Source organism: Pongo abelii, chromosome 3 (genome assembly GCF_028885655.2).
Source record: "Pongo abelii isolate AG06213 chromosome 3, NHGRI_mPonAbe1-v2.0_pri, whole genome shotgun sequence".
Lineage (NCBI taxonomy): Eukaryota > Metazoa > Chordata > Mammalia > Primates > Hominidae > Pongo > Pongo abelii.
The window spans coordinates 155,921,147-155,942,000 of record NC_071988.2 but is presented as its reverse complement, the minus strand read 5'-3'; positions in this window follow the sequence as shown (position 1 = coordinate 155,942,000).

The window sequence follows — 20,854 nt, the reverse complement described above, 5'->3', positions numbered from 1 at the left end:
CATATATTTTTCAAACAGTAATAACCCAGCACCTACATTCCCTTAGCAATATCATGTCTATATTCTTTGAGTAATTTGACTCCAAATTAGTTATTTAACTCAATATAAAGATTTAAAGCCAGTTCAAGAGTTCAAGACCAGCCTGGCCAATATGGTGAAACCCCCTCTCTACTAAAAAATAAAAATAAAAAATAGCCAGGGATGGTGGCAGGTATCTGTAATCCCAGCTATGGGGGAGGCTGAGGCAGGAGAATTGCTTGAATCTGGGAGGTGGAGGTTGCAGTGAGCCGAGATCGCTCCATTGCACTCCAGCCTGGGCAACAAGAGTGAAATTCCGTCTCAAAAAAAAAAATGAAAAAGATTTAAAGCCAATTCTTCAAAGGTAGAACATTGTATGGAGACAAACAGTTCAGTTATGAAAACCAAGGTCAAACCTCCAAATTGAATTGCATCTTAAATCTGTAGCAAGAATGGTTTGAACATTGATCTCTCTCATTCTGGGTCATCTTGAAAATTCACATATTATTGAAATATTTCTATGGAAGATAAATGAACAAATAAGTTCAGAGAATTATGTTTCTGAAATCCTTAATTGAAACTTCCTGGAACAAAGGAAAACTTACTATAAAACAACATTTCTGGCCTATTTTATCTAATATAATTCCCTATCAACTATACTACAACCAGAATATTTATTTATATATAATTTTGGGTAGATTGCTCTGTAAGGTAGTCATTTTACAAAGATGTAAGCATTGTTTGGCGATATTTTAGTTAATCTATTTGTGATATATTGTATGCTGTTTTTCTTTCTGTGAAGACATTGCTAAATAAAATCTTAAGTGAAAAAAATCACTAGAACCACTTTAAAAGTTGAAAATATATACTATTACTTGAATCAATAAACTGGCTCTACTTACAGAATAAAATAAATATTTTCTATGCTTCCTAAAAACTCTACTCATACTACTTAGTAAATCATATATAAGGACATATAACATAATCGATTCTAGAAAAAAAATGTGTAAACAAGTACTTAAAGCAGTTTTACAAAGTAAAGTTGATTGAATTTTGAAGCGCTAGTTTGGTTGTGTAAAGCATAAAAATCTCCTCTAAAAGCAATCTAAACTCCTTAAAATTGGAAACATATTTAATCAACTATACTTTATACCATTCCACAAAAAATATGATGTGGTTTACAAAAAATGTACACAATACAAAAATATGAAGTTTCTGATGAGTCAAAATAAATAAATCCACTAAACCAAGAGGTAAAGTTAGCACCTAAGGATTCATGGCTTAAGGTCCATATGGTTTGCTAGAGATAAGGTGCTTATTTTATTGAATTTTCTGATTCTTGAACCTTGTTTTCCTATTAGTGTTATCTGAGCATATCACCTCCTTATTCCAATTAATCTGAAAATTATGTTTTATGTTGTCTGAAACAGCTACCCTACTTTTACAGAAATTGCTTGCTAGTTGTAAAACACCATTGGCTCCTATGTACTACACAGTTTATTAGAATATAAAAAACTAAACCAGTAATTGTTTGGTGTTTTAGAAGAGTTTCTACACTTTAGGTTAGCATGGAGTGATGTTAGACTATGTAAATAGTTGATATTAAAATTGTAAGGATATTTTATTTTCTGGCTTGCCTTTTTTCTCTTTGATCACAAATCAACCTAAGAAAAATGTGGGTAAAATTTTGAAAATAAATATATTTGAATATTATCCAAAATATATCGAATAATACCTTCTTCCCATCCCCTCCCACAGTCCAACAAATCAAAATGTCAGCTTCATAACACATTTTTAAAGTTTTAAGAATAAATAATAAAAAGATCACTCTCCCAATGTTATATTGCTCCCTTACTTAATAAAATACTAAATTCTGAAATTTGATTTTTATTTTATAATCAGGATGGAGGAAAAGAAAAGGAGGGCGAATATTTAGATACATTATATAGAGGCAGAATTATGTGAGTATTCAAGAATCAATTCCTCTCTCCTTTAAAGTTTTTACAAACTAAAACTGAATACTAGGGCAGAATATTGAATAATATACAGTGTTAATGACATTAATATACAATGTAAGAGCTCAATAACACTAAAAGTACAAGGGCTTTCCGTTATAGCTAAACTGGAGAATGCAGTTTGGATTCTACTCAAAAGAAGAACTTCCTTCAATGTATATGTTCTCCTACCAAATCGTCAAACCCAAGTGAATGAAATTATGAAATTATCTTCTTGGAAAATGTTGGGCCTGAATAGCAGACACTTACCTAGACAACTATGTGAAGGATTTCAGCAGCTAACAAAAGTAACATAGCAGAAAGCACAGAAAAGGAAAGAAGAAGCCTGGTGGGTGCCTGTCAGAGTCCTAGGAGGCTCCAAAGACTTGATGCATACAATTTCTGGTGATACTGTAGAGCAAGAAACAGAGACAGGGCTGTTTCTGCTGTTCAGGCAAATTGTAAATTAGTGTCCATAGGTATGCACACTACTCATGTAGTGATATGCGCACTACATAGCATGGCTCAGTGGATATCAGTGTCTTGACAATTCCACAATGAGATAAATAATTTCTCTTTGCATAAGAGGAAATAAGGGAGAGTGTGGAAAAGGAATAGAGAATACCAAGCATGACATGGCACCCCCTGAAGAATGGTGTCTACTCCCCCTACTCCAAACAATAAAGGTGATAATTGTTCCCCACCCCTACCCACACTTAGAACAGCATGATGATTTAATCAATTAGGTGTTGTTATGGAGAAAATACTACTTTAAATTCTTTTCAATATTAATATGTTATCTTAACCAAAAAAAAAAAAGAGAAAATCCAAATAAGCTCAACTAAAAATGAAACAGGAGATATTACAACTGACACCACAGAAATACAAAAGATTATTCAAGACTACTATGAAAACCTTTACACACATAAACTAGAAAACCTAGAGGAGATGGATAAATTCCTGGAAAGATGCCAGCCTCCTAGCTTAAATCAGGAAGAATTAGATACCCTGAACAGACGAATAACAAACAGCAAGATTGAAATGCTAATAAAAAAAATTACCAATGACAACAAAAAGCCCAGGAATCGATAAATTCACACCTGAATTCTGCCAGACATTCAAAGAAGAACTGGTACCAATTCTATTGACACTGTTCCACAAGACAGAGAAACAGGGAATCCTCCCTTAATCATTCTATGAAGACGGTATCACCCTAATACCAAAACCAGGAAAGAACATAACCAAAAAAGAAAACTACAGACCAATATCCCTGATGAACATAGATGCAAAAATCCTCAATAAAATATTAGCTAACGAAATCTAACAACATAACAACAAGATAATCTATCATGATCAACTGGGTTTCAGACCAGGGATGCGGGGATGGTTTAACATAAGCAAGTCGGTAAATGTGATACACCACATAAACAGAATTAAAAACCAAAATCACATGATCGTCTCAATAGATGCAAAAAAGGATTTGACAGAATCTCTTTGTGATTAAAACTCTCAGCAAAATCGGCATACAAGGGACATACCTCAATGTAACAAAAGCCATCTACAACAAACCTACAGCCAACATTATACTCAACAAGGAAAAGTTGAAAGCATTCCCTCTGAGAACCAGAACAAGACAAGGGTGCCCACTTGCACCACTTCTATTCAACATAGTACTAGAAGTCCTAGCCAGGGCAATCAGACAAGAGAAAGAAACAAGGACCATCCAAATTGGTAAAGAGGAAGTGCAACTGTTGCTATTTGCAGATGATATGGTTGTACACCTAGAAAACCCTAAAGACTCCTCCAAAAAGCTCCTAGAACTGATTAAAGAAATCAGCAAAGTTTCTAGATACAAAATTAATGTACACAAATCAGTAGCTTGTCTATACACCAACAGTGACCAAGCTGAGAATCAAATCAAGAACTCAACTCTTTTTACAATAGCTGAAAAAAAAATACTTAGGAATATACCTAACCAAGGAGGTGAAAGACCACTACAAGGAAAACTACAAAACACTGCTGAAAGTAACCATAGATGACACAAACAAGTGGAAACACATTCCATGCTCAAGGATGGGTAGAATCAATGTTGTGAAAATGACCATACTGCCAAAAGTAATCTACAAATTTAATGCAATTCCCATCAAAATGCCACGATCATTCTTCACAGAACTAGAAAAAACAATTCTAAAACTTATATGGAACCAAAAAAGAGTCCACATAGCCAAAGCAAGACTAAACAAAAAGAACAGGCCAGGTGCAGTGGCTCACGTCTGTAATCCCAGCACTTTGGGAGGCCGAGGTGGGCAGGTCACAAAGTCAGGAGATTGAGACCATCCTGGCTAACATGATGAAACCCCGTCTCTACTAAACAACAACAACAGCAGCAACAAAAAAATTAGCCAGGCATGGTGGCGGGTGCCTGTAGTCCAGCTACTGGGGAGGCTGAGACAGGAGAATGGTGTGAACCAGGGAGGCGGAACAAATCTGGAGGCATCACATTACCTGATTTCAGACTATACTATAAGGCTACAGTCACCAAAACAGCATGGTACTGGTATACAGAAAGGCACATAGACCAATGGAACAGAATAGAGAACCCAGAAATAAACCCAAATTCTTACAGCCAACTGATCTTCAACAAAGCTAACAAAAACATAAAGTGAGGAAAAGACACCCTATTCAACAAATGTTGCTGGGGTAACTGGCTAGTCACATGTAGAAGAATGAAACCGGATCCTCATCTCTCACCTTATAAAAAAATCAAGTCAAGATGGCTCAAGGACTTAAATCTAAGACCTGAAACTATAAAAATTCTAGAAGATAACATCAGAAAAACCTTTTAGACATTGACTTAGGCATGGATTTCATGACCAAGAACCCAAAAGCAAATGCAATAAAAACAAAGATAAATAGCTAGGCAATTTGAAAGAAAACACTTAAAAAAAACCTTAATCTTTACTTATTTAAAATAAAACCTGACATTTTAAAAAAGTCATTCAATTTTAAAATTGTATTCAAATACTAAATAGAAACTCTAAAGTATTATATTTTAATAAACATGCTTATTTTAGCAAGCATATTCCAAATCAGAATGTTAACTTTTTAAACTGATGTTGACAAAAGCATCCTATCTTGAACTTCATTTTGTAATTAGCTGTGTAGTTAGAAAACGTATATGCAGACTGCTATCACACCACAATAAAAGCATAAGCATCATAGGACCTGGCTTCTTTGTTCTGTAAAACTCTAGCTAAGCAATGTAAAGTAAGGCATAAAAAATTTGGGCTTAAGTTTTATTATTATTTTCACATTGTTTTGTTTTAATTTAAAAAAAAAAAAAAACAAGATGCAGATATTCTTTGACTTCGTTCCAGTTCTGACACTTGGATTGGCATGTGATCATTATTATACAGTGTTTCATGGCTTAATTTTTTCAAGCATACAAAATAAAAATAAAACTGTCCTCCTTCTAGACTTATATATAGACTTATTTATACCAACACTTTTATTCCTAGTATTACAACAGAGGTATGGATCTGAAATGCGTTTTTTTTTACTTACTAATAAAATATGTATTTTTCCTTATCTGTCATATGAATGGATCATGTTTCATTCAAACATCCTTTTATTTGCAGATATCTTAGTTATTTCTAATTGTTTAATAGTATAAATTAAGCAGAAATGAATATTCTTATGAAATAGTTTTCACAAGATTTTCAAAAATTGTTTTTCATGAAAATGTATTATCTAGCTATTGATATACAGAATTGCTCAGTTGGCCATATTCTTCCCATAACTAGACAAAGTGAGATTTTCAAAGCTGTGCAAATCTTATTAGAAGAAGTGACATCTCATTGTAGTTTGTTCTCTACTTTTTACTGTTGAAAAGTTTAATCATACCTAAAAGTAATCAAATAATAAAATGAAGTTTTATAGATCTAACACCTGAATTCGAGTTATTTTGCCATATTATTTTTAAAGCATTTGAAAGTTAGTGCAAATTTATAGAACTTCATCTAAAAATATTTCAATATAACGTTATAATAATCAGGATTTGATCTCAGTTCAATTACAAGAGAAAATGAAGAATAAAACCATTTTTTAATAATTTCAACTTATTTTAAATTCGTAGAGTACATGTGCTTGTGTGTTAAATGGGTATATTGTGTAATGCTGAGCTTTGGAGTACGACTGCCACCATTACTCTGGTAGTGACCACAGTACCCAACAGTTAATTTTTCATCACTTGCCTCCCTCCTTTCCTCCTTTTGTAGCACTCTCCAGTGTCTAGTGTGGTCATCTTAATGTCCATTTTTACCAATATTTAGCCCTAACTTATAAATTAGAACATGCAGTATTTGGTTTCTGTTCCTGCATTAATTTGCTTACAATAATGTCCTCCAGATGCATCCATGTTACTGCAAAGGACAGGCTTTGGTTCTTTTTTATTGCTGCATAGTAATCCATGGTGTATATGGACCACATTTTCTTCATTCAATCCACTCTTGATGGGCACCTAGGTTGATTCCATGTGTTTGCTATTGTAAATAGTGCAGCAATGAACATATGCACACATGTGTCTTTGTGGTAGAATGATCTATATTCTTCTGGGTATATACCCAGTAATGGGAGTGCTGGTCCAAGTGGTAGTTCTGCTTTTAGCTCTTTGAGGCATCACCATACTGCTTTCCACAGTGGCTGAACTAATTACATTCCCATCAACAGTGTGTAAGTGTTCCCGTTTCTCTGCAGCCTCACCGGCATCTGTTGTTTTCTGACTTTTTAATAGTAGCCATTCTAACTGGTATAAGATAGTATCTCATTGTAGTATTGATTTGCATTTCTCTGATGATTAGTGATGTGAAGCATTTTTTCTATGTTTATTGGTCACTTCTATGTCTTCTTTTGAGAAGTGTTTGTTCATGTCTTTTGCCTACTTGTCTTTACAGAATTGCTCAGGGTTACTTGTTTTTTGCTTGTTGAATTGTTTAAGCTACTTATACATTCTGGATATTAGACCTTAGTTGTATGCATAGTTTGTGATGATTTCCTCCCATTTTGTAGGTTGTCTGTTTACCCTGTTGATAATTTCTTTTGCTATGCAGAAGCTCTTATTTGAATTAGGTCTCACTTGTCAAATTTGGTTTTGTTGCAATTGCTTTTGAGGGCTTGGTCATAAATTCTTTTCCAAGGTTGATGTCCAGAATGGCATTTCCTAGGTTTTCTTCTAGGATTCTTGTAGTTTGTGGTCTTACATTTAACTTTTTAGTTCATCTTATGTTAATTTTTATATATGATAAAAGATGGGTTCAGTTTCATTCTTCTGCATATGGCTAGCCAGCTATCCCAGCACCATTTATTGAATAGGGAGTCTTTCCCCATTGCTTATTTTTGTAGACTTTGTCAAAGGTCAGAGGTCTGTAAGTGTGCGGTTTTATTTTGAAGTCCCTGTTCTATTCCATTGGTCTATGTGTTTATTTTTTACTGGTACCATGCTCTTTTGGTTACTGTAACCTTATAGTATAGCTTGAAGTCAAATAATGTTATTCCTTTGGTTTTGTTCTTATTGCTTAGGATTGCTTTTGCTATTTGGGATCTTTTATGGTTCCATATGAATTTTAGAATAGCTTTTTCTAATTCTGTGAGAAATGACAATTGTTTGGTAGGAATATTGTTGAATTTCTAGGTTGCTTTGGGCAGTATGGCAATTTTAATGATACTGATTTTTCCAATCCATGAGCATGAAATATTTTTCCATTTGTTTGTGTCAAATCTGATTTCTTTCAGCAGTGATTGTATTTCTTCTTGTAGAGATCTTTACCTCTTTGGTTATATGTATTCCTAGACTTTTTTTTTAATGGCTGTTGTAAATGGCATTGTGCTCTTGAGTTGCCACTCATTTTGAACATTGCTAGTCTATAGAAATGCTGCTGATTTTTGTACATTGATTTTTATATCCTTAAACTTTACTGAAGTCATTTTTAATATCAAATCTATATTGAAAATATCTATTTTTTCCAAAATAATATTTTATAGCTGTATAATTTTAATGAGGGTCCAATGAAAGTTCATGTAACATATTCACCTGTGTGTCTTCTTTGTCTTTTTTGATGGAGAAAAATCCTCTTAGCTTTTACATTTTTAAAATAACATTAACTCTGAAAAGTCCTAGCCAGTTTTTCTATAAAATGCCTCACACAGTGAATTTTAGTAAGTGTTCCCTTGTGATGTCATTCCGTGTTCCTTTAAAACTTTATCTTGTAAAGTAAAAGTTAAGCCTCAGGCCTTTATTGGATTCAAGTTAAACATTTTTTGCATAAATATTTCATGTGCAATGATCCCACTTCATTTTGCAACACAATAGGAGAGGGATGTAATATTGAGTGTCCTTTTATTAGTGCTGTTAGGATTATTCATACTAACTTCCAAACCTCTCTAATTTACAGATACAGTGTTTCACTTTGAATTTATTAAGAGAAGTGTGAGGTCTTACTTTGGAACTGAACATATATTGTTTTCCAACAGCATAAGCTACTCCTTTTAATATTTATTTGTAATCCTTGCCTGAATCTGTCATTGAAATGCAAACATTCCTTCTGCTTTTATTAGCAGGCATTTTTCTGTAATGGAGTGTTTCTCCAACAATTAAGATAATTTACAGTTGGTCCTAAAAGGTAGAGAAATTATTGATTTTTTAAAATTACCAAGTTTCAGGGGGAAAATATTGTAATAATTATCTCTACTGGACGTTTTGTTTCTTTTTTTGTTGTTGTTCATATATGTTAGTTGATTGTATTACTACTCACCAAAACTGATATCTCTCCTTACTGGAGGATTATATATGTTCTCCCTGTGGAACTCATACAGAGCTATATTATTAGTTTTGGCCAATGAAATATGAGCTAGTGCCATATTTTTTCTTAGCTGAAGGAATCATTATAGAATGATCTAGGTCGAGGCCACTCTGTCAGATTCACCCAAGAATGAAGACAACGTAAGACAACTGATTTACAGTGGATATTTTGGGTTATCTGGCCTATTGTGAGTAATACAATATGGACTCATAGATTTTAATTGTTTAGCTTCACTTAATTTCATTCAGTATGTATTTATTGATCATATTTAATAGATCAGGAACAAATATGTTTAAAAATACATTTTACTAGAGGTAGGACAAAGGAAAAGAAACCAGAAACAGAAACTTGGGCAGGAGGAATGGAAAATAATGTATGAAATGCTACTGGGAGACTGAGGAAAAGTAAAATTGAAAACTGACCATAGAATTTGTGTGATGGAAGTATGAAAGCCTTTAAAAGGCAAAAGGCCAACTGCTATTACCAACTACTACTTTGTTGTAGTGAGTGAAGTATCCAGTGCATAGATTTAGGAGAATGGAAGTGAAGACAGTTTTTACAAACCATCCTGGTTTGAGCATTGTTTTTATGAAGTTGAGAATATTTACAATGGCTAGAGTAAGCCCTGTGAAAGGATAGTTGTTTTTTTGTTGTTGTTGTTTGTTTGTTTGTTTTTTAATTTAGAAACTTAGACAATGTTGCTGGCAGTATTAATGAGCACATTTGCCAAGTATATACAATTTTCTTTAAGTTTTGATTTGGTTTTCTTACCCTGATAGATGAAAAAAGAACATGTTTCAAGTTTATTTATAAAGTACAATTACTGTGATTTTTCCATCCCCCTGGTCTCCTGACTGTGTCCCAATTGTTGTACAGCTTCAACGAAATCCCCATAAATCATCTGGTCCGTCAAGGTCATTTCCACTTCGCTCTATCATTGTTTTCCTCACTTCTCCTTCTCCTCTTTCATCTTAAATTTACTTTCTTACCATTTCTCTCCCTTGTAAAGACAGACATGCACCTTTCATTTTATGTTATTTGTTCTATAAGAAAATAAAAATGGTGGAATTCTGAATAGATTCTTATTCTGTTTGTTAGGGAAATCCATTTCCTAACTCACTGGTTTGAACTGTAGTCAGATACTTAGGCTGACATTGATAAAATTACCTCACTGTTTGCTTTCATAAAGTAGTTCCTCTACTATATGTACCAAGCAGTCAACATATTGTTAGTTGCTGTACTTAACTGTTGTGTGGCTAGATTTTCAGTGAGAGTATGGGGTGTGAGGCATATTTCAAGCAAAAAGGATTAAATGTAACATAGTGATGTGTGTGTGTGTATGTGTGTGTGCTTGTGTAATGTTATATATATAGTATATATACTTGTGAGCTATGTAACCATTGGCAAGTCACTTTACTTTTGTCAGCCTCACATTCTTAATTTGTAAAATTATGATAGATTCAGCCCTTCCTATCTCACACACTGTTTGATATATACATATGGATGTGTGTGTGTGTGTTCCTATAGAGCATTACACAGACACACACATCTATATATCTATAGATCTATAGATTTATATGCCAAACATAGTGCGTGAGATAGGAAGGGCTGACACTAACCTAATTTTACAAATTAGGAATGTGAGGCTTACAAAAGTAAGGTGACTTCCCAATGGTTACATAGCTCACAAGTGTTGAGCTGAGTTTCAGACTAAGAACTTTTAAGAACTTTTAGGGTTTCAAGGCCTTTAACTTCTGAAATGAACCTCCAAAACACCGTGTCTTCTTTTATTTTCTCCTGCCATAAAAAGCTACCTATTGGCAACAAAGCATATTCAAAATCTTGAATATACTTATTTGTTTCTGATAAGAGCTGAAGAGTTAAATTAGTTAATGTATGAGAGTCAGCAATTGAGAGAAAATAAATTAATACACCAATCTCTGCTATTTTGTGGACATTTTGAAGCCTGCTTTTGTGACCTAACAGTTTACCATTCAGGGAAAACAAAACACATTTTTAATTAAATTGCTTGGGAAGTCACAAATTTTTGTTGCCACAATTTCGTCACCCCTCATATAAGTTATTTTTAACTTTTTATGTTTCTGTCAATGTTTGGAACCTTCAATCTTTTTATAAAATAAATATCAGAGGGCTATGAAGAGACAATTTCAACCGAGTGGACTGGGGAAAGCTGCTGGAGGATAATAGATTTCCATGGCAATAGAAAGAATAATATTTGGAATTTGTTGTTTGTTTCTCAGCCAGAGTTAGCTACTGTAAGTTAAATCCATTCATGTTTCTTTGCTACATTTCTTATTCTATGTAAGATAAACTGCTCACAATTCTTTTCAATTAATACTGTACTACATTGTAGCTTATGGGACTAATTTAGTATTGCAGAACAAAAATTTTTATAGGCAAATTTAAGTGTCCTCCTTAAGAAACCTGTTTTTACCAACACTTTGCAACACATTAACTGATCAAACTCCATTATTTATTTATTTTTATTCACTAATACTCTTTATCAGCTTTGCTGAATATAAAAAAAGGTACAACTTGAATAACTTAGCTGTTCATTTAATCAATAATTTTACTTAGACATCTACGTTGCCAAGGTTACTCAAGCACTGATGATTACAATAGACAAATACAAATGGAAGCATATTAAACCATCTGTGAATGGGTGATAAGTACTACTAATTAAGAAATATTAATTAATATTTTATTATAACTTATTTATTTAGGTATTTATGTCTGTTTCCCTCCTTTCACTAGGCTATATGTACCTGTGGGTAAGAATTGTGTCTAGCATCATTATTTTCCAGTATTTAATACAATTCTTGACAAGTACCAAACATTGTTAGAAGCACACCTGAGTTGATTAAAACTACTTTACATATGTGTTAAAAATCACTTTAAATAGCATATCCTCAAATAACAGGGGATTTGACATTCAGGTACAGTTGTATATTTCCTATTTTTTACCCTGTTCAATGTAAAAATATACACACAAACATAGCTATATAACACATAAATATCCATGAATGCAAAAAGTGCATATACATTTTGGAAGACTTTTCCTCTCCTAAATCCAGAATCTATACTTGAGAGAAGAAATATACTAATTGTCCTTGCAAAAATCAAGAATATTTACTCAAGTAATCTGAAGATATTTAAATGCAGGTTCTGAGAATTATAGATGTTGATATTCCTTCCTGGTATATCGGAAAATGAAGAAAAAGTAGAAATAAAATTTTGCTACCATACTTCAATTTTAATGATAGTTATTAATGCTATTGTTTTTATAGATATTTTAAGGAAAATTATGAATATGCATCTATAGCTAATCCTTACTAAAAAGACATAAACAGATAAATAGGTGTAATTAACAACAAAAAACAATATGTGCTGATTACATACTGAACATTCTTAAAAATATCTTTCTACTGCAACTATTCAAAACATCACATAGAAATGAATCATCCCTGTACACAGTTTAAACTTCCACAAATTTTGGTCGATTCTAATTATTTCATATCATGCCTCTACAACATTGTAAAATATGTCATGAATAATAAAGTAGGAATCAATCTCAAAGATTATCTATTTAGCCTCCCACAAAGGTTTTCCCATTGTCATACTTCTGCTATATGTTTATATGGCTCAAATATTTAAACTTGTTACTACAAAAAATCAGCTAATTTTCATTTTTAAACTCTTCTAATTTTTAGTGGTTTCTCAAATTATGCTATAATGTTCCTCATATAACAGTTACTAGTTCTGTCCTTTAACACAAAGATATTAAGTCGAAACTTATTTCTCAGGACAATTGTAAGATTACCCATTAATCTCCTGTTTTTCAAGCTAAAATCTCTTGTTCCTCTAAATTTGTTTCTTATGATAAGCCCCATTTTTATCTTGTTCTACTCTCAATTAATAAGTCATAACGATTAATATTTCTAAGAAGAAAAATCTCATCACTATTTAATGCTAAAAAGGGCAAATATCAATTGCAATAATTAGACTATGATTTCCAAAATTGTGCTTTTTTGTAGAATTTTTGAGCTTCATAACAGCTAAATGAATTGTTATTGCAAAAAGCGCTTAAATAAGATACAAAACATAGTTCAGAAATAGAGAAAGGATAGGTAATTTTATGATTGCTAGCAAAATAAAAATGTGATAGGAACCATTAGAGAATTTCTCTTTGAGCTGAGTTACTAGAAGGGTTTTACATCTTCACAAATGAGACTGTGGCATACAGGATGAGTGAGGTAAGTCAGTGATCAGGTAATGCATATTTTTGTTTGTTTGTTTGTTTAAGTGAGTAGAAATAAAGAACAATTTAAAATAAATAATGATCATAAAAGGATTAAAGTATCAATAAAACAAAAAGTACCTACTAATAATCAATAAAGGAAGATAAAATAAAGTGCAGTTTTCAAGAGGAAAAGTAAGAGGTTGAAATGCTTTTAAAGACAAAATACATCAGTGAAAGATGAGATGGAGGGTTGTCGATGACATTTTAAAATGCGCACGACATAAAAAAATCAATACTCTCATTTAATTTAAAAAAAGTTGTCACTGCTTAGAATGTCTGCCAACTGACATTGTGTCTGTAAATCTTCTAACTACCCATTTCTACTGTGCTGTAAGAGGACCTGAATGTCTGGCCTGGCATTGTTTATTGTTTGCATTATTTTTTGCATTATTGTTTGCATGTTTATAGTTTGCATTGTTTATTGGGGTGGGCAAGGGGGATGAGGATAATGTAGATAAAATTGAAACTCAGGAAGTAGAGAGCAATGAATGTTGAGCTGAAGAGAGTTAGATGGGCAAAGGGCAGAGAGGATGGCCCTTAGATAAGGAAAACTGGTGTCCTTAAGACCAGGGCAAAAATTCAGTGGCTCTCCAGTGTAAGAAAGAAGACCCCAGTCAAATAATGGGTGTCAGAATATTAAAGAGGGTTTAAAAACCAGAGAGAGGGTAGGAGGCAGATAGGTAAGTAAACTAGTCAGGTTCTGTGTCAGAGCCTGTTAGCTAATACTGGTTAAAGTGTAAAAGAATCAGGGGCACAATGGACATTATCACTGCCCTACCTCTCCAGAAATAGCCATTAAGAATGGCCAATCAGGCCAGGTGAAATGGTTTACACCTTCGATCCCAACACTTTGGGAGGCCAAGATGGGAGGGTCGGTTAAAGCCAGGAATTCCAGACCAACCTGCACAACATAGAGAGACCTCATCTCTACAAAAATAAAAAGAAACAAATAGGTGTGGCGGCATGTGCTTGTAATCCCAGCTACTCAGGAGGCTGAGGTGGGAGAATCATTTGAGCCTAGGTGAGGCAGCAGTGAGCCATGATTGTGCCACTGCACTGGCTCTAGCCTGGGTGATAGAGTGGGACCCTGGAGTCCACTCTTTAGCATCCCACAAAGGAATTCCCTTGAGACAAATTCCCTTGTGAGAAAAAATAAAATAAAATAAATAAAATAAAATAAAATAAAATAAAAACGAATGGCTGATCAGCAGTGTCTGAAGTGAAAGGTTAACTGCTATGACATTTCTCACCAATGATGCTGAGAAGAGAACTGACCCTGGAGTAAGACTGTCGAGGTTATCCATATAACTTAAGGCAGGTTATTCAGACTCTCTGAACCTCACTACTTGCATCTGGAAATGGAGCTAGTAATAGTATTTACCATATACTATTTTATAGAACATTAAATGAGATAATTTATGTAATATGCTTATAAGACAGTATGGTTCCTAGTAAGTATTCAGTAATTGTTGGCTTTCATAATTATAGCAGGTAATTCTACATTAATATAGGTGTCATAATTTCCTTTTCACAAATGCAAAAAAAAAATCCCAGAGAAGTTCATAAACATGATTAGCCTTACATCACTAGAGAAACAACCTTTTTCCTCAAGTTCTTCTAAAATATTTCATGTCCATTTATTATATTTCTGGAACATGCCCATTTGTTCTAAATTTTTCTTCCCTCACACTCTTTCTCCTTCTGGATCATCTCCTCTGAAATTTTCCTGAGTAGAGGGCTTTTTGTGGGTCATCTAAAGTTAGCCCATATCTCTTCTGGGAACAGAACAGCTGGAGAGGATTTCAGCTGTATCCATATGTGCATTCCAAAGGGTCAGGGAGATCTCTAAGGACTTTATTAGCTCAAAATGCCTGTCTATCAAAGTGGCATGTCTTCCCAGCATTTCCCTACACCTCATCCATGGCCTCTAATGTCTCCTTGACACACTGTCTTTTGGGAACTCATATTATTTAGTCTTGCAAATTTTTAATTAGCTATCTGAGGAGAGGGAGAGATGTGTTGTCAAGATATAAGAGGAAGATAAATTAGAGAAATGCTGAGAATAAAGGTATAAAGAATAAATACAGGACATAGTAAATTACAACTGGATTGAGTCAACAAGTGGGAATACAAATCAGAATTGTGGCAGAAACTATGAAAATTACTTGAAACTTTGTTTATATTGGCTTTGTTGTGAAAATGTCTGCTTAAGCAGCTTAGATATTGTTAAAAAATAGAAAGACATGTTCACTGAGCCATCATAGGTATTCTCAAAGTGAATGCAGTATAAACAAAAGCATGAGTATAAAAGCATGATTTTGGAAATTAGAGAGACATAGACTAAAATACTTACCTTTTTTAAATATTCTGATTACTTGGACAAGTTAAAGTTTCTGAGTCTGATGTCCAAATCAAAAACAGTTAGACTGAAATCTCCTCTTTAAGATTGTTGCCTGAAATGAGTAGGCATCACTATGTAAAACTGATATAACAATATAATACTGTTTTAATAGTGCTGTATGAGTACTTACTCTGTGTTTAATACTTTATATTACAGTGTTTGGAACATAGATGATGTTCTTTAGGTTGTTGCTCTTATTAGTTAAATACTACAACTTTAGCAGCGTAATTTTAGGAAACAAATTATAACTTCAGATTATATACCAGTTTGAATTCTTGCATATGCAACCCAATTATTTTATTTCCCATTGCTACTGCCTTAATTCAGGCCTTTATCAATCATTATCCAAATGACTGTGTGGTTGGCCCAGGTTCTATATCTCTTTAGGATTTTGTTCTTCCCATCCTCACCCCTGGTAGGGTGGAGTCTTTAACAATGAAGAAACATTGTGTTAGTCTAAAAAATATTATAATATTAAGAGTAAATCAACATTAGCATGAAAAAATTTGTTTTGTTTTACATGTGTTCCTCCTGGAGGAATATCAGGATCCAGGCACAACAGGTTTTTCTGGCCCTGACAAAGAGTTACAGGATAAACCAGGGATTCTGAAGAAATAGAGATAGATATGGAATAAGAGAGAGAGATCAGCGAGAAAGTCAACTTCTGGCTTTCCTTCTGAGACTGACTCCGTGTTTCCTGAAAGGCGATTATCATTGGTTATAGACAAGACTGCATTTTTTCTGGTAATATACTGGATTTGCACATAGTTGCAGACTTTGTATGACATAAAGGCAGGCTGGTATTTGTCGAGTCTCTCTCTTGGGATTGTTAAACTCTGATGCAGTAAGTGATTGCCCTGAATCTTATTACAATTGTTAGAAACTATTACAATAATGATGCGTAGGATGAGGTGTAGATTTAGCCTTAGAAAGTATGATCCCTGACGCTTTAGGAAAGAGGAACCTAAAAAAGCAGATACCTTAGCACTAGGACAGTTGTAGTTACATAGATTTTAAAAAAGGATTTTCTAACTAGATTTTAACTAGAAAGCCAGCCAAGACTGTACCTTTTAGTTTAAGTTTGTTAGGATGAGCCATAAAGCAAATTTTCTGCATGACATATTAGGAGAGGGAGCCTAGGATGAGTAATGCTAAGGCTACAGACATTAAAGACATTCCAGTGTCTCATTCCTGGGAAAAGAAACAAGTGACATGTAGGCAATGATAGAGCTAATGGAAGGATTCCAGTCAATCCTGGATTGTACCCCATTCACCAAGGGATCATCTGCTATCAGTGTTAGGAAGGAGACAGGATAAGCTAGCCAGACATTCTTTTATGTCATCAGATTGCAAAAGTCCAGAATTTTTATAAGGCATATTAGCAGACACTTGGCTTTAGAGACTGAAATGAAGTGTTCCAGATACCATAAAACAAGAATGTTATGGAGACTTTCAAGTCTTTCTCTTAGATTGTTGTAGACACCTAAACATCATATTTGACTGCTCTAATGTAAGTTTTTGATGAAGTAGAAAACACCAAGAATGTTCTCTAAATCCAATTTGTTTTTAATTTTGTTGTCAGACTAAAGATAATTTTACTAAGAGAAATAGCAACAAAGGAAGCTAAAGAAACCTAGTGAAACTTGCGACATGGGGAATTTACAAAATAAAGAGGGATAATAGGCTGCACACCAGACAGCTTCCTGTGTTACTGATAAAATCTTAAGTCCATTACTACTTCCATAATTGGCGGTATAGGAGTACTGCCAAGTGTAGTGTGAGGATGTGGAGATATACCAGTAATGTAGAAGAAAGAGAAAATAATACCAGTAAAATAAATGTGATCTTCTTTCAAAGTCATGAGATTTCTGCTCTAAACATGAGAGATTATCCTTAATTCATTCTTTTATTTGTTCAATATCAAGAACTGTGAAGACTTTGATATTTTTACCCTACTTACAAACTACCAAGTTAGCATGGATATTGCCAGGAGACATGAGACTTCTGAGTCAGAGACAAAGGACTTCATCACTCACAACAACAATGGGAGCCAGAATATAAGCATTTTCTTGCGTCAGTTCCTCAAGCACAATTTTCAAAAGGCCATGTGAAGAGAGCCAGGTGACACCTATCTATTCAGTATGTTGCGTTAAGAGAGGGAAACCTAAGTTTAGGGAACACAGATCTTTTATAAGGAATAGTAAAAATATTTGCTCTTTCTTTAGATGGAGACACCATCAATCTTTCCAGACTGTTTATCATGAAACCATCTTAGAAAAGACAATCTGAAAAAAAAAAAAATGAAAGTCAGTGATTCTGCTTGTAAATCATACAGAAACACAAAAGAACCATGGAAAATTGTTCCCTATTAATATCCACCTCTTATTTCTACATTATCTTGTATTTTGGCAAATTTTCCTATGAGTACACCACTCTGTTGGCCATTCTAAGCAACAGAAGCAGGGAGAAAATTGAGGCTGCTCAATTTGTCCCATATTTATTGTTGATAGAAAGGCTACTATCAACAGGACTTCAAGTAACAGGATGAAATAAACCTGTGGTATCACTTTCAACCTTGTATACCAGGGTTCTAGACCCAACCAACTCAACAACTCCTTTAAAGCATCAGGGTCTACCTGAGATGAAGAATGAATTTCTTTTTATTTTTATTTTTTCCTGTATTGACCTTTCCACCTGGCCTGAGGCACTAATCCAAGTGCAATAGACTATATGTGAGATTGCACAGAAACTGTCTTGGTTTTCAAGCACAAAGTGTAGAGTAATTATTTCTTCCATAACAACTTTGGACAGTGAAGTGAGGCCTGAATATCTTTCAGGGCCAAAATAGTGTTACTGGTTACTTCAGACAAAATCAGGAGCAAATTTCATATTACCATTTCAAATTGTATGACTTCCATTATAGGGATAATTGTATACAGGTTTCACATGAATAAGTCACTTACCTCTGGAAAAATCACCAAAGGGTTGCCTCATTTCAGAGAACTCTCCATAGTTATTTGAAAGCTACATGTTATACTGATGTAATTTTGTTAAATACTTGAAGATATTTTATTGTCATTCATAAAGGGCAAGTTACCATGTCTTCAGAGGGTAGTCAAGTTAATGCCTGGCTTGTAAGCAGAAGTGCAATCTCACAGATCTACATAGTATCCATAGAGAAAAGTATAATTACAAATTTTGTGCCCCACATGGGACTTATATCATGAGGGTCACAGGTTGATAGTGCCTATGACGTGTCCTCCCAGCTAGCTGGCACATTTTAGAATTCCCAATTCAGTTCAAATAGAATGTTTGTTGAGGGATTGCCTGACACATCAGTACAGCTTACAGTATTTTGTCTGTGCTGACAGCAAGATGGCATTCATCTACTATATGGAATAACTGAATAATATCTGTGGAAAGTGGAGTGCGAGAAACATCCCAAGGTGCTGACAGTTATTTTGCCTGGGATATGCAGGAACTGAGGGCATCCTCTGCTGTTTTCCAGTTGACTTCACAGTGAATTTTAGGAAAGCAGCATTCAAATCGTGGTCATATTTCCATGTGGTAGAAGATGAAAGACTCTGCCGTCACTTAAATTGAAAGCACTTTCCACAGTTTGGGAGACGCACACCAAGGAGTTTTTTTCATCATGAGCAACTCTTCAGGGTGATTCTGAAAGACGATTATCATTGATCTTCCTTTCTTCATCATAATTTCTAAATTCTGAGATATTTCCCGGGTACTAAGTTTGTTCTTCTCTTTCCTTTGCTACAGAATTGCTGTGTATCGATTCTGGAGCTAAAAATTCACCTATCCCCAATCATACTCTACTTGAACCCATAACTTTAATCCATGGAGGCCAGGGACATAAGAGACAAAAACTACATCCATATGTCTGCTATTTTGGTTGGTGTGGACAACAATACAGGGACTTAGGGAGTAATATATTGAACAAACGGTCGTTATTGTTATGACACAGGAATATACCAATCTAAGAAGAGTATCCAGGTGGTTGAATTGCAATAGAATTTAAATCCTTTGAGTCTGTATTGGTCAGTCTATTCCTTGGAGAGCACACCAGCCAGTCCAGCATGGTGAGGACATCAGGGAAAAGAAAAGGTATCATGATCAAGAATGAACAGGGTAGAATGCCAACTGTTCATAATAGATCTATGTAACCCACTGTTTTTGTCCTGATGATTACCCAGGAAGTAGCCAATGAGATAGCCACTTTCTGGGGATAACCACTGAACTCTCTTGCTAAAAGCTGGGGACTAAGAGGTTTTGAGGGATATAGACTCAGAATCCTTTCAAATTGATTTTTTAAAGAAGGACATTCCAGTTCTCAGCACAACCTGATTTCTACAGATAGTTTGGCATAAGGAAAGTCTATTGAAGTCTATCTTGATTATCAAGGTGTTGTAGAGTGGGTATCATGATAGAAGATATTCCATTGTCAGACTGTAAATATTTCTAAATATTTAGTTCTAAAAACTAAAAATGTAAGACTTTCATTCCAAAGGCCACAATAGTGTAGCCACAGTGGGCTGATAGAATTTAAACCGTAACATTGCAACCAAAAAATGGATCAATGGTGGTGGGACAGCACTGATAGCCTCAAGAAGTGTTATCCCACTAGAGCTTTCCAGGAGTCATCAGAACTCAATGCCATGTAGCCTTCCTTGCCTCAAAAGCAAGTCAAAAAATGTATGCTATATTGATGGACACAGTTAGCAATGGTAGCAATCTGAGTGGTGCAAGGTCAATCTCCAGCTCAATTACTATCTTATGAGTGAATGACCCTTAACATGACATCTACATGAAGGACCAAGATGTTTCTATAAGGGATAGAAATTTATTTCCACAGTTCAGTGCCCTAGAATCTGCCAATTTGTAGAAATGTATAAGCATCTAACATAGAAATTCCTATTATAAATTTTGTTGTGAAATTGGTTATAAATCAGTTGTAAAATAAGTAAAAATGGTACATTAAATTGGTCCAATGGAGCAGCCCACAAGGTCCATTTAGCTTCTTTCCCTACTGTGAACAATGTCTAAACCCCATCAGCTGGATTTGGGCACTCTCACCTGCCAGGGAACCAGGCAGTATTATAACTTGGGTATCAGTATCTAATAAAACCACTGAAATTTGATGCTATTTCCTGAAATATAATACCTCAGTATGCTTACATAGGTCTGAATAATGTTATTTCTCTTTCTCTTAAATAGGTCTGAATGATGTTATTCTCTTATTTTTCTT